The following is a 12,018-nucleotide window of genomic DNA, read 5'->3' on the forward strand; positions in this document are numbered from 1 at the left end:
TCCATTTTTAAATCTCATATTTGAATCCCTTAGTCTGTTTACTACTCACTTGCCCTTGGTTTCTTGATACTACTCGGTTTTGCCCTCTCCCTTCACAAACTCTCACGGACGCCCAACATTGCCCTGATTGGTCTAGCCCATGTCACGCGGATCGTGCCCGCCGACCGTTGATCGTATGATCTAACGGGCAGGATAACCCCTATCTCTCTCTGGTCGGGGCCACCACCCTCTCTCTCTGTCGTCGGTTAGCTTCACGCAAAGTTTGGTTTTCTGCATTATTTTTCACGAGCTAAATTATAAACTCTTTTTAGGTATTACGTTTCACGCAAAAAACGATAAACCATCACCGATTTGTTGTAGCCATTACTTTTCACGCAAAAAAATGATACACCATCACCGATTTGTTGTAGCCATTACTTTTCACGCAAAAAACGATAAATCATCACCGATTTTGTTGTAGCCATTACTTTTCACGCAAAAAATGATACACCATCACCCATTTCTTGTAGCCATTACTTTTCACGCAAAAACGATAAACCATCACCGATTTTGTTGTAGCCATTACTTTTCACGCAAAATGATACACCATCACCCATTTCTTGTAGCCATTACTTTTCACGCAAAAAAACGATAAACCATCACCGATTTTGTTGTAGACATTACTTTTCACGCAAAAAATGATACACCATCACACATTTCTTGTAGCCATTACTTTTCATGCAAAAAACGATAAACCATCACCGATTTTGTTGTATCCATTACTTGTCACGCAAAAAATGATACACCATCACCCATTTCTTGTAGCCATTACTTTTCACGCAAAAAATGATAAACCATCAACGATTTGTTGTAGCCATTACGGTAAATGATAAACTATCACAAATTACCATTTCTTTTAGGCATTATTTTTCACGGTAAAATGATAAACTATATCACGAAGTTCCATTTCCATCAAGATAGTCCGCATTACTTTTTAATTTTGTTGAGATATATACCCCCACAACGGTCGTCTCCTCCTTAATTTATTGTGTAAACCCCCACAACGTCATCTCCTCCTTAATTTATTGTGTAAACCCCCACCAACGTTGACCTCCTCCTTATTTTATTGTGTAAACCCCTACAACGGTCATCTCTCCCTTATAAACACCCACACGGCCATCCCTTGTGTCAATAGGTTCACGCCTCTCTCTTCTTCGGTCACATACACTTGATCATCCATTGCCATGACTTCCACGTCTCGGACGCGGACCGGAAGGGGAAGGGGAAGGGGAAGGGGAAGGGGAAGGGGAAGGGGCGGCCGGGGTGGTGGATCATCATCATTGTCACCACCACCGTCGTCAACACTGCCATTGATCATAGAGGAGTTCTTCATCGTCATCTACGAAGACCCTTTGGTCAAGAAGGTACGTACACGTTCACACATATATGATGCATGTGATTAATTATGGGCATGTTCTAAAAAACCTTTAATTTCAAACGATCGGCGCTCGATCTCTTTGCGAGCACTCCCAAAAGAGTTTGCCGAGCTATCTTGACGGCCAGGAGCCGGCTAAGGTGTACTGCCGCCGAGCGTGCATTGCGGTCCTCGTCGGTGTTCGACGGAACAATGTGCGGGAAGTACTACTACTCGGGACGACGAAGATGCTGGACGATGAAAGTGACGACGACATGCAAGCCATGCATCCATCCCCTTTAGATAAGGGGATTATGACCAAGAATATATATGTAGCTTCATATGCATCGATTTAGAGATCTAGCTATTTTCTATATATTATGTAAAAAATAATATCGCATTTCCACTATTATTCGAGCACCACATCCTCCAAACGATGCCGGTGCCAATATCGGCATGGTCGAGCGAGCTATGCTCGCCGCCCTCTGCTAGGTTAATGTCGGGATGCACAATGTTTAGCATAAGAGTCACTTTAGATTAAGCTGCGAAAATAGTCACCTGCCACGGGCGGTGGCTGCGGAGGCCCACGGAGCGGCAATATATAATTTTCTATAATAAATAGACGACCCACTGGTCATTGGCTGCGGCAGCCATAGAAGCGGCCCCATTTGTCATTGGCAGCTCCGCGTATACAATCGAAATAAACGGCCCACGCGTCGGCGGATAGATGGATGGCTAAGAGCGGCCCCATTTGTCATTGGCAGCACCTCGTATACAATCAGGGAAATAAAACGGCCCACTCGTCGGCGGTAGATGGATGGCTACCCATCGGCCACGAGACGGTCGGAGAGGAACTGCCCTCTATGCAGCCCCACCTGCATGTGCAGCCCCACCCGTCAGGTTACACGGTAACGGTAAGGCCTGCGACACTGACGGCAACCGCGTCTTCGAGGGGTTTTCAAACTAGAAGGGAGGGAAAGGCGAGGAAAAACTAATGAGCTGGGGAAAACTGAGTACAACTAACGAAGCAGGGGCACGAAAATAGAAATCCCTAAAAAATATGTTGGAAGTAGAATAGAGAGGTAAACGAGAGAGACAACAAATGATTCAACTATTCTGTTCCATTGATGATTCACAACTTATATACAAGGGGAAGGGACGCGAATATGGGTCACGTCCATTCGAAGAGGTGTGAGAAAGGGTTGTGTCTGTTGACAAACCAATCAACATAGAGAATTACATGAGGGAGGATTACCCCTTTAATTAACCTATTAATTAAATCCTAACACTCCCCCTAATCCTTCCTTGTCCTTGTGCTTGGTCATCTCTAGAATCATCTTTGGAATCATCTCCTCTAAAAACCCCGTGGGAAAAATACGAGGAGAGTAGTGTGTATGTTATGTTGCTAAAACTCCTTAAAACCCAGTGGGAAAAATAAGGAGAAAATGGTGCAACATATAATGCTTGGATATGCTGTTAAAACTCCTTCAAAACCCAGTGGGAAAATAAGGAGAAAATGACACAACATATAATTGGTATTATCTCTTTGTTAACTCAATATGAGAAAAACCTTGTAAAAGGGAAAAAACCCATAGAGTTTAGAGAACAATATATGTCGTATATACTTTCCTAAAAACCCCGGTGGGGAAAACAGAAAATATGACATATCATCTTGTGTTGATATTACCTCATTAAAAACCTTGATGAGAACCTGTATAGTAAACTCATAAAGGAAAAAAGAGTGTAATATGGTGTTTTGAACATGATTGATTCAGGAAGATAACCCCCTGATTCTTGCAAAATTGGAAGCCGTCACATACCAATTCCATAAAATACTTATGGAATACTGAAGTTGGTAGAGACTTCGTGAACAAACCAACGAGATTATCGCATTATTTGACTTGCAAGATATTTATTCCCCAACTCTTCCGGAGTTCATGGAGATAAAACATTTAGGGGCAATATGCTTTATGATATTGCTCTTGATCTATCATGTTTGCATCCATGCAACACAAGCTACATTATCTATGTAAATAATGGTTGATGATTCAAGAGAACCAATACCACATGACTTATGTATGTGGTTTATCATTCCGTAAAGCTACACGTGTTGACGCGGCTTTGTATTTCAGAATGTTGGTAGGTGTTGTCACAAGAGTCCGAAGACATCTACGGAGTGACAATTCTACCATGTTGATACACATTGTAAGGATCATTCAAGTAGCCAACATCAGTGTATCCTGATGATATTGGAGTTCAGATTTCTCTGAAATTACAAGAATATGTCAAGTAATGTGTGGTGCCTTGGAGATATCGAAATATATTCTTGATTCCCAACTAATTGTGTTGGTGGGTCCAATGGCACTGAGTTATGGAACTTCAAGTCCCAACATCCGTTCTACATCATCCCGTGGTTTGACTGAATCTTTCTCTACCTCTAGAGATCGAACAACCGGCATGAGAGATGGATATGACTTGTCCATTTTAAGTTTCTCCAATATTTATAATATAGGCAACTTGGTGTACCATAATACTTGAGTGAAGTAGCTCGACTTGTGATATCAAGCACCGTTTGGGTTTCACCAAATCCTTCATCTCAAATTCCGTCTTTTAGATGATCACACGCTTCGTCATTTCAAGAGTAATCCTTGTGTATGACAAACATAAATGGGTAATCATCATTGTAGGAGTAATCCTTGTGTATAAGGAACTCACTACATCGGTTGTACCAAAATATACCGACAACAATAAGAAATGTTGTGACTTATTAAGTTTACACAATACATGTTGCATTTGCATTTCGATTCGGATTGAGATTCCATCGGGAACCATACATATATGTCCAAATCTAGTGATCCAGATGGATATGTAGTCACTACATCTATCAACTGCATAGATAGATGATTTTGTACTGCCAATGATATAATGTATCAGAAATAGGATTTCACTCGCTTCTGAAAATTAGGTCTCGGATCTCTGCGTAAATTCGACCTTGTGCTACAAGCCTTGCTTTCTCACCACCTTATTATCTCATTTCATTGATGGAAGAGAACATGTTGAACCGCATAGGGAACTCATTTGGAGGATCAAGGCTAATTCTGCTTGGATTGCATCATTCGCTTGTTTCAGTCCGAGCAAGTGGTTTACACTCTGCCATGGCCATGGTCTTTGGATCTGAATCATTGTGAAGGATGTTTGCAATCATACAAGAGAAATATTGTCGACATTTGTAGGCTTTAATCATATGATTCTCTAGAATCGATATAGTAGGAGGAAATATCAAGCACCCATGATGACTCTTCGTGATTTCCCAATACGCGTGAGTCCAAGTGTTCCGATGTCCCAGCCAGTGTGTGCAAGCTGAAGCTAGGTTGTGGAGGTTTCTCTTCCACTGGGTGTATACTACCCATAAGGTGTTGGTCAACGCTAGGTTGATATGCATTTACTGATTCAGAGGATTTCTCCTCGTCTTTCCTTGTTGCTTGCAGGAAGCTAGATCCTGGTTAGAGGCCGTACTTCTCCCCCTCTGTTGAGAAATAGGGAGTTGAGTGGTTTTTATTGGTACCTCCACTCTTTCGAGCGCATTTCTAGCCGGATTAAAGGATTATATAACACCTTTGAGATCAGTAAATGAATATGGCAGGTTATTTGCGAATTGTTGCAAATTTGTGAATCCTAGACATATAGTCCAAATTCTTGAGTACGTGGACATGAGGAGGAACGTGGAGTTCCAAATGATTTCCTGGCATTCTATTTGGTACTTGAATTCTCCCCCTAATGCCTGGAAATATCCATCCTTCAATATTTGCAATCAACGTACGAGGCTATGAACAGATCCCTTATGAGGAGTTCAAGGTACTTAGTGATCGACGAAGATCTGTACCCCACATAGATCCCTAATTTGTGGGCCTATGATGTACGTTGTGGTGGTGAGGTCGGTACGCGTGAAGCGATTCCGAACTTACGCAGATGGAAAATGCTCGGAGGATTTCCACGTATTAATTGCAGAGGGGAAGTTCTGCAGTATGCAATTAGTTAGTCAAGGGTGTGTAAAGCCGCATGACTCCAACGTGAAGTTGGTAAAATTTCAACTCATTAACAAAGGTCATGCAACGAGCCCGATCCTCTTGCTCAGATATTCAACCAAACCTTTTGTGTATGGACATACGTGACAAAGTGCTAAATTCCAATCTCCGAAAACCATGCAATAATTATTGGAGGCACATGAAGAGAATTTTGCATCATTGTCCATTCGAATTGATTATAATTCGATTTCAGTCCACACTATGGTTGGAAGAGGCCACAAATATCACCTCGAATGCATTTGATCGAGGGACTATATGAGAACCTCAAAATGAGCTACATAATATTCAATTATTAAAGAAACTTAGCTTCATGCAAATCATGACCAATGGAATTGATCTATAGGCAACATGTGCTACGGGTTGGATGTACGTGTAGTACAATCTAAACAATAGAGAGGGTACCTTTTTAAATACTTGTTCCTCATCCATTGGACTGAATCCCGTAGAAATCTATATATCGAATTAGAGAGTTTTCATTGTGGAAATCTTTATCAAATATATAGAAGACATTCAATATTATTCATACCAGAGTGCTGATAAAATATATTGTGAAATACAATATATATGTTCTATTACAACAATAAAAATGGACATGAATAAATCGTTCATTAAGGAGATAATGGGACTAGTTAAAGTCTCCAAACATGTCGGTTGAGGCATACTCAATGGTCATGTTCTCCGTGCCCATAGGGTCCCGTGACCACTAGAGAGTCATGGTGTTGCAATATCGAAGAGGAACATCTCGCGAACAACCATCTCTATTAGTGCAGTCTGGATGAAGGTTGAAGTGAGCTTCAAACCTTTTCCCTTAAGGTCATTTGCATTCCATCAATTGCTGATACAGAAAAACCAGATGCTATGGGGCGTGGCATTCCTGCGTGATATGTGTATAGCATCAACACTCGTCGCAAAGCTTAGTTTTGTCAAACTTATGCTCTGCCATGCCTTTCACGACCCTTACGATCTGGTTGTATGATGTCTTATGATGTACAAGACAACATACATTTTCTCTTCTGTTAGCGGCGTGACTCCAGCCGGAGGTGGATCCTTCGGCGCCTGGATTACACGCACTAATCCATGGGACGCAAGACTGATCTTTATGTCCATGTCCCATATAAGGTAGTAGTGGCCATCGAGGGTGAATGCCCCAGATTCCTTTCCAGCCATCATTTACTTACATGGGTGAACCAGAGATTATTAATTTACAATTGGTAAATTAAAAACCATCATGTGGTTATGTTGCAACGAACTTTGCAAAATTAATTATAATTTCAAGACATTGGCTTGAAGTTATTAGCGTGAACCTCAAATTGTTAAGTGTGACACTTTGTAGATTAAGTAGGATGAAGATGCTATGGCTGAGCATAATCATGGTCATGGTGATTCGTAGTGACACATAGGTCAAGCCTTCCACAAGAACACCACAATGTGGTGTAGGTCTTCAAATTAAAGTTAGTCACCTCAAAAGGGACAAATCTTTAATTTCCTTAAAACACATGGAGGTAGTCAACCACCTAGTGGTGCATCACTCTTATGAATATTATCATCGATCATAGCTTGCACAACCTTATGTTATTTATAACACATGAAGTTAATCACTACAAAATGGTGTTAAACCTCTCTGGTGTGCCTGAAAATTAATTCGTAGCTATGATGATGTCTCATAAGTTGTGTTTGCATGGAAGGTAATCACCAAATTATGCAAGTATGTTTGCACAATTCTCTTCATAACATAACTTGCGATGTTATCGTCGTCAATGTCTTGGTTCCACATTTGATGGAGTATGTGACACTAAAGTCACAACCAACGACAAATGCTATGAAGCTACCAAGCATTTGGAAAAACTTCATCAAGATAGTCACCACATGTGTAGACATCATAGTTTTAAACAAAAATTATTTCGTTGCTATGATACTATGCCATAACTATTGCGCCTTCATTTTTGCTTGAAACACATGGAGATAATTCTACTAAGTAGTGTAGACCTCACTCTTATGGAGCTTTTTCAACCGTGTGTTAACTAAAACACATTGAAGGTAATCACTGCATGGCGGTGTAGACCTCGTAGTTGAGAACAAAATAAATCCGTTGCCATCATGCAATCCATAAGTTGTGTACAAAATTGAAGGGGTCATTATGTAATAATGACATAATTTAGACCTTAAGGTAACGGTGCATAATCTACAGTTAAGTAGTAAATGCCACATATCAATTACCTTCTAATTGACAAGTATAAACTTGACGTAGTTATGCAAGTGTCTTACACTTTGCTACCTGATGTTTTCCAAATTTGCAAGCAAATTCCATATTCTATAAGAATAATGGAGCCACCATATTGCTTTGCAACAGTATTACTGTTGTAATACACACGTCATTTTACATGTGTAAAATGATGCACAATTTATTATTATGCAACTCAGGAGGACTCAATGGTTTATCCTGTATATTTGCTCTAAAGCCTCGCAAATAACAGTAACCTAATGGTCAAACTGCTGAAAACGGCAAGAGTCCAACGAGACTCGATTGCAATTTCTGTAAGTCTCAACATATGAAAAATCTAGGGTGAAACCAGAAACTCCATGGACTTCACAGAATTATTAAAGAACCCGGAGACTGATTTGTAAATCAGTCAAAGGATAAGAAAATTCCAATCTCCGTTCGGTGCGGTTACCAATTCCCCAAGAGGGAAAACCCGCTGCTGCTGCCGTGGGCGGCTGGTTGCGCCGCTGTCTGAAGGGCCGTGCAGGCTCTTGGCCTGCATCGTCACCATCACGAAGCTAAGGCCGCGCCGCCGCAGGGCCGTGACCATGCGGTACCGAAGCCGCGTTGGCGTCGAGGTTGGGGGCTGCCATCTCCGCAGGAGCAGCGGCAACGGGGCCGAGGGCCTCCGCGCCCGCTTGCTCGCCAGGTGCGTCTCCTCGTTGCCCGCGTCTTTGGGAGGAGGCCGTGGTGCCGGTCGGCCAAGGCCGTGTGCTGGTCCACCGCCGGTCGCCGTGGCGTTCTTCGATTCGATTGTTCCTAACAAAGGATACACGGGAAACCATGCAGCAATTAGTTAATGATTTCAATCAAGTGAAATGATCGATCGATGCAACTGTTAATAGGCATAAATTGCAAAACCAGAAAAATAAAACGGTCCTCTAGCAATTCTAGCCCATAGGCCCGTGCGTGGGAAGTGAGGCAGCCGCATGGGCCAGCCAATCACTTGGGCGAGGCGGTTAACGCCAGGGAGTGGATGGGGTGGTCTGTGCTCGATCCCTAAATCCACTCGACGCGGTCAACCACCCAGAGCCCTGCCCTCGCATCGGCGGCCATCACCGGTGACCGGAGCTGCTCCCGTCACGGATGTCTTCGTCTGAGGAGTCTTCGGGAAGACGGGTTCCAGGCGCGACGCTGTTCAGGAGCCCAAGCGCGGCCGGGCTTGTCGGTGCGACAGCCAGGCCACTCGACGGCGGGCTCTGCAGCGGCACGCCGAGGGCCGGGATGCGGCGGCGAGCGCCTATGCGTGGTGACGGCGGAGGGGTGGCGGGCGACGGGGACGGCAACCGCGGTGGCGCAACGACGTCGATGGGCGCATCGCTTGGGCACGGTCCAGTTTCGGCATGAGTCGTCGTCCATTCGTCGTGCTTCGCCGACCGGCAAAATTTGCTCTATGGAGAGCAACGTGCTGATAACGTCTTGAAAGTAATCGAGATGTAAACGAGAGAGACAACAAATGATTCAACTATTTTGTTCCATTGATGATTCACAACTTATATACAAGGGGAAGAGACGCGAATATGGATCACGTCCGTTCGAAGAGGTGTGAGAAAGGGTTGTGTCTGTTGACAAACCAATCAACATAGAGAATTACATGAGGGAGGATTACCCCTTTAATTAACCTATTAATTAAATCCTAACATAGAGGAGCTCCAACATATTTTCCTTGTCAAAATGCATGTAATCCTGAAAATTCTTGTGAAACAATGTTGCCATGAATTCTGCTATTTTTTGTCATAATTTTGTGAACACAAAATTGTATTGTGCTGCAAATTTCTATCTGAACAATTTGGCATTGCAATACAATGATCAAAATAACAAGTATTCTTGAATTTATTTATTCAAATTCCATAGAACAACATGGATTACATAGCTACATTGAGTACATGCTTTGTCAAACAAATCCTCTTGTCATCAGGGCAACAACCATATACACCAGCACACACACAACACCTAAGACAACAATGCTAGCTTCCTTCTTATTCCTCCACTTCATATCTGCTTTGTGATCCCTCAACAGCTTCTTCTTCTCCAACTTCATCCTCTGCATCTCACATTCCAGACCAGCAACAACATTCTCCAGCCTCAGATTTTCTGTGCAACTTTCCTCATCACAGAAGAAGAACTCCAACTGCAAAAGCTCTGCTTGTGCCCATCAATATTGCAAGCATCCTTCGATTTCTACACAGCTACCTGAAATGCAGTACAAACAGAGCAAATTCAATGTTTATATCCTCTAATTTGCAACAAATTCAGAGCAAATTCATTCAAAACGATTGCTGCAGCATACCTTGCCATCCCAGAGCACCTCTGCGGTTGCTCGCCACTGTTAGCCCGCGCCATTGCTCGAGCTTTCTCCGCCGAGATAAACGCCACGCTAGTGGCCTGCTCCAGCTTCTTCCTCCATTCGCCCGCGCCACTGCTAGAACTGCCTCGCCCACGCCGTCACCGGTCCACCGCGCCGCCGTCGCCTCGGGGAGAAAATGATTTGGGAACTAGGGTTAGGGACAAATATTCTTTCGCATATTCCCTTCCCGCCCAACGTCAAAATAGGGGTCATTTTTTAACTCAACAAATTCCAGGGGGATTCACAAAAATGCCTAACCCACACACCTTGTTCTTTCGCCACCATGGCAAGCCAAATGACAACTTCTCATTGGTTGTGGATGTTTTTGAACCCGATTTACCAGTTCGTGTATGACCTGCCCCCATTTTGGAACTATTTGGGTGTGTTTGCACGTCGAGGACAACTTCGTGTATGTTCCATGCATATAGCTCTTTTCTTTTCCACATAATTCTTTACCTGTAACATTTGACTCCGAAAGAACATAAACCTCTTTTCCCACAAGAACCATGAACTTTATTAGTTAGGCATAAGAGCCTCTCCAGCCACGTCCCCAAAAGGATTTAGGGAACGCCGGATAAAAAATCATTCCCAGCTGTGTGCCCCAAAGGCCCTTTCCGTCCGGCGTGGCCCAATACGGTGTGTCCGGCATCTCGAGCCTGTCCCCGCTACACAGGGAACGCTCTGGGCACGCCGGACACAACGAAATGCGAGACGGGGAGTGGCGGGCCCGACACATCAGCGACTCAAGAACGGACGTTCAACCGCCACCTACCTAGCGACTGTGCGGTTCCCGGGAAGGGGAACCGTCGCAGTGGCAACCGCGTCGCTCGACGCGCGAACTCCGCGGAAGAGCAACCGCCACTCTCTTCGATAGACCCCTACGTATACGCTTTCCGATCTACAACCGGCCGGCGCCATTCATCTCTCATCTCCTCTCTCACAATGAGCGACCTCTCTCAGCTGCCATCAGACATCGACGGCGAGGGGAAGCCACCTCGATGGCGCCATTGGTGGGACAAAGTTGCAACGCCTAGCAGCGATGGTTCCCCGCTGCCGGACAGCGAGGAGGAATGGGAGGCCGACGAGGAGGAGCAGGAAGAGACTGAGGAGGCGGCGGCGGCCCGGGCGAAGGCGGAGGCGGAGGCAAAGGCGAAGGCGTAGCCGGCGAGCACCATCGACGATGAGGACACAAGTTCCTCCGACGCGTCGAACGACACCGGCTCTTCGGAAGAGGTGACGAGCATGAAGCGCCACCGTGAGAACGACGAGGCGAGGTCATCAAAAAAGAAGAAGTAGTTTAATTTTTTTTAACGTTTTTATATGTAATTTGTTTATGTTTTTTCAAAATTTTTATATGTAATTTGTTTATGTTCCACCGCTTTAAATATTACCTACAAATTTCTTCTATCTATTAAAATAAAAAATAAAGTATTTTAAAGTTTCGGGGGTGGCGTTTGGGGGACGCGGCTGAGGAGGAACGTCCCCAAACACGACACGAAGGAAACACGTCCCCAAACGTTTGATCCGGCGCCGTTTAGGGGCCGCGACTGGAGATGGTCTAAACATCTTATAAGCTCCACACACTGATCCGGGGCTGCATTACTTCTATAAATGTTGCAACCTTACCCGGCCAACCAGGCCATCCAAAGGGGCACATCAATCTGGTTCGTCCAATTGGAGAGCTACAGTAATTTCGCGAGCCCACTTTTTCTAGCAACCGTTGGATGCAGTAGTTTCTGTTTTCACCGGTGTCTTCTCTGGATATGTCCATGACACCTGGGACCAGACGCACGCGGGGCCGGCGATTCAGCCAGCAACTCCTCCACGCCTGCGTCACTTTTCTTTGTTGGTGACTGAACCCGAACGACCTCAGGTAAAAACCCTAGCTTCTTCACACGCGAGGCGAAAAAAATATCTGCTCCTCCTCCTCTCC

The sequence above is a fragment of the Lolium rigidum genome, chromosome 5 (assembly GCF_022539505.1).
Source record: "Lolium rigidum isolate FL_2022 chromosome 5, APGP_CSIRO_Lrig_0.1, whole genome shotgun sequence".
NCBI lineage: Eukaryota > Viridiplantae > Streptophyta > Magnoliopsida > Poales > Poaceae > Lolium > Lolium rigidum.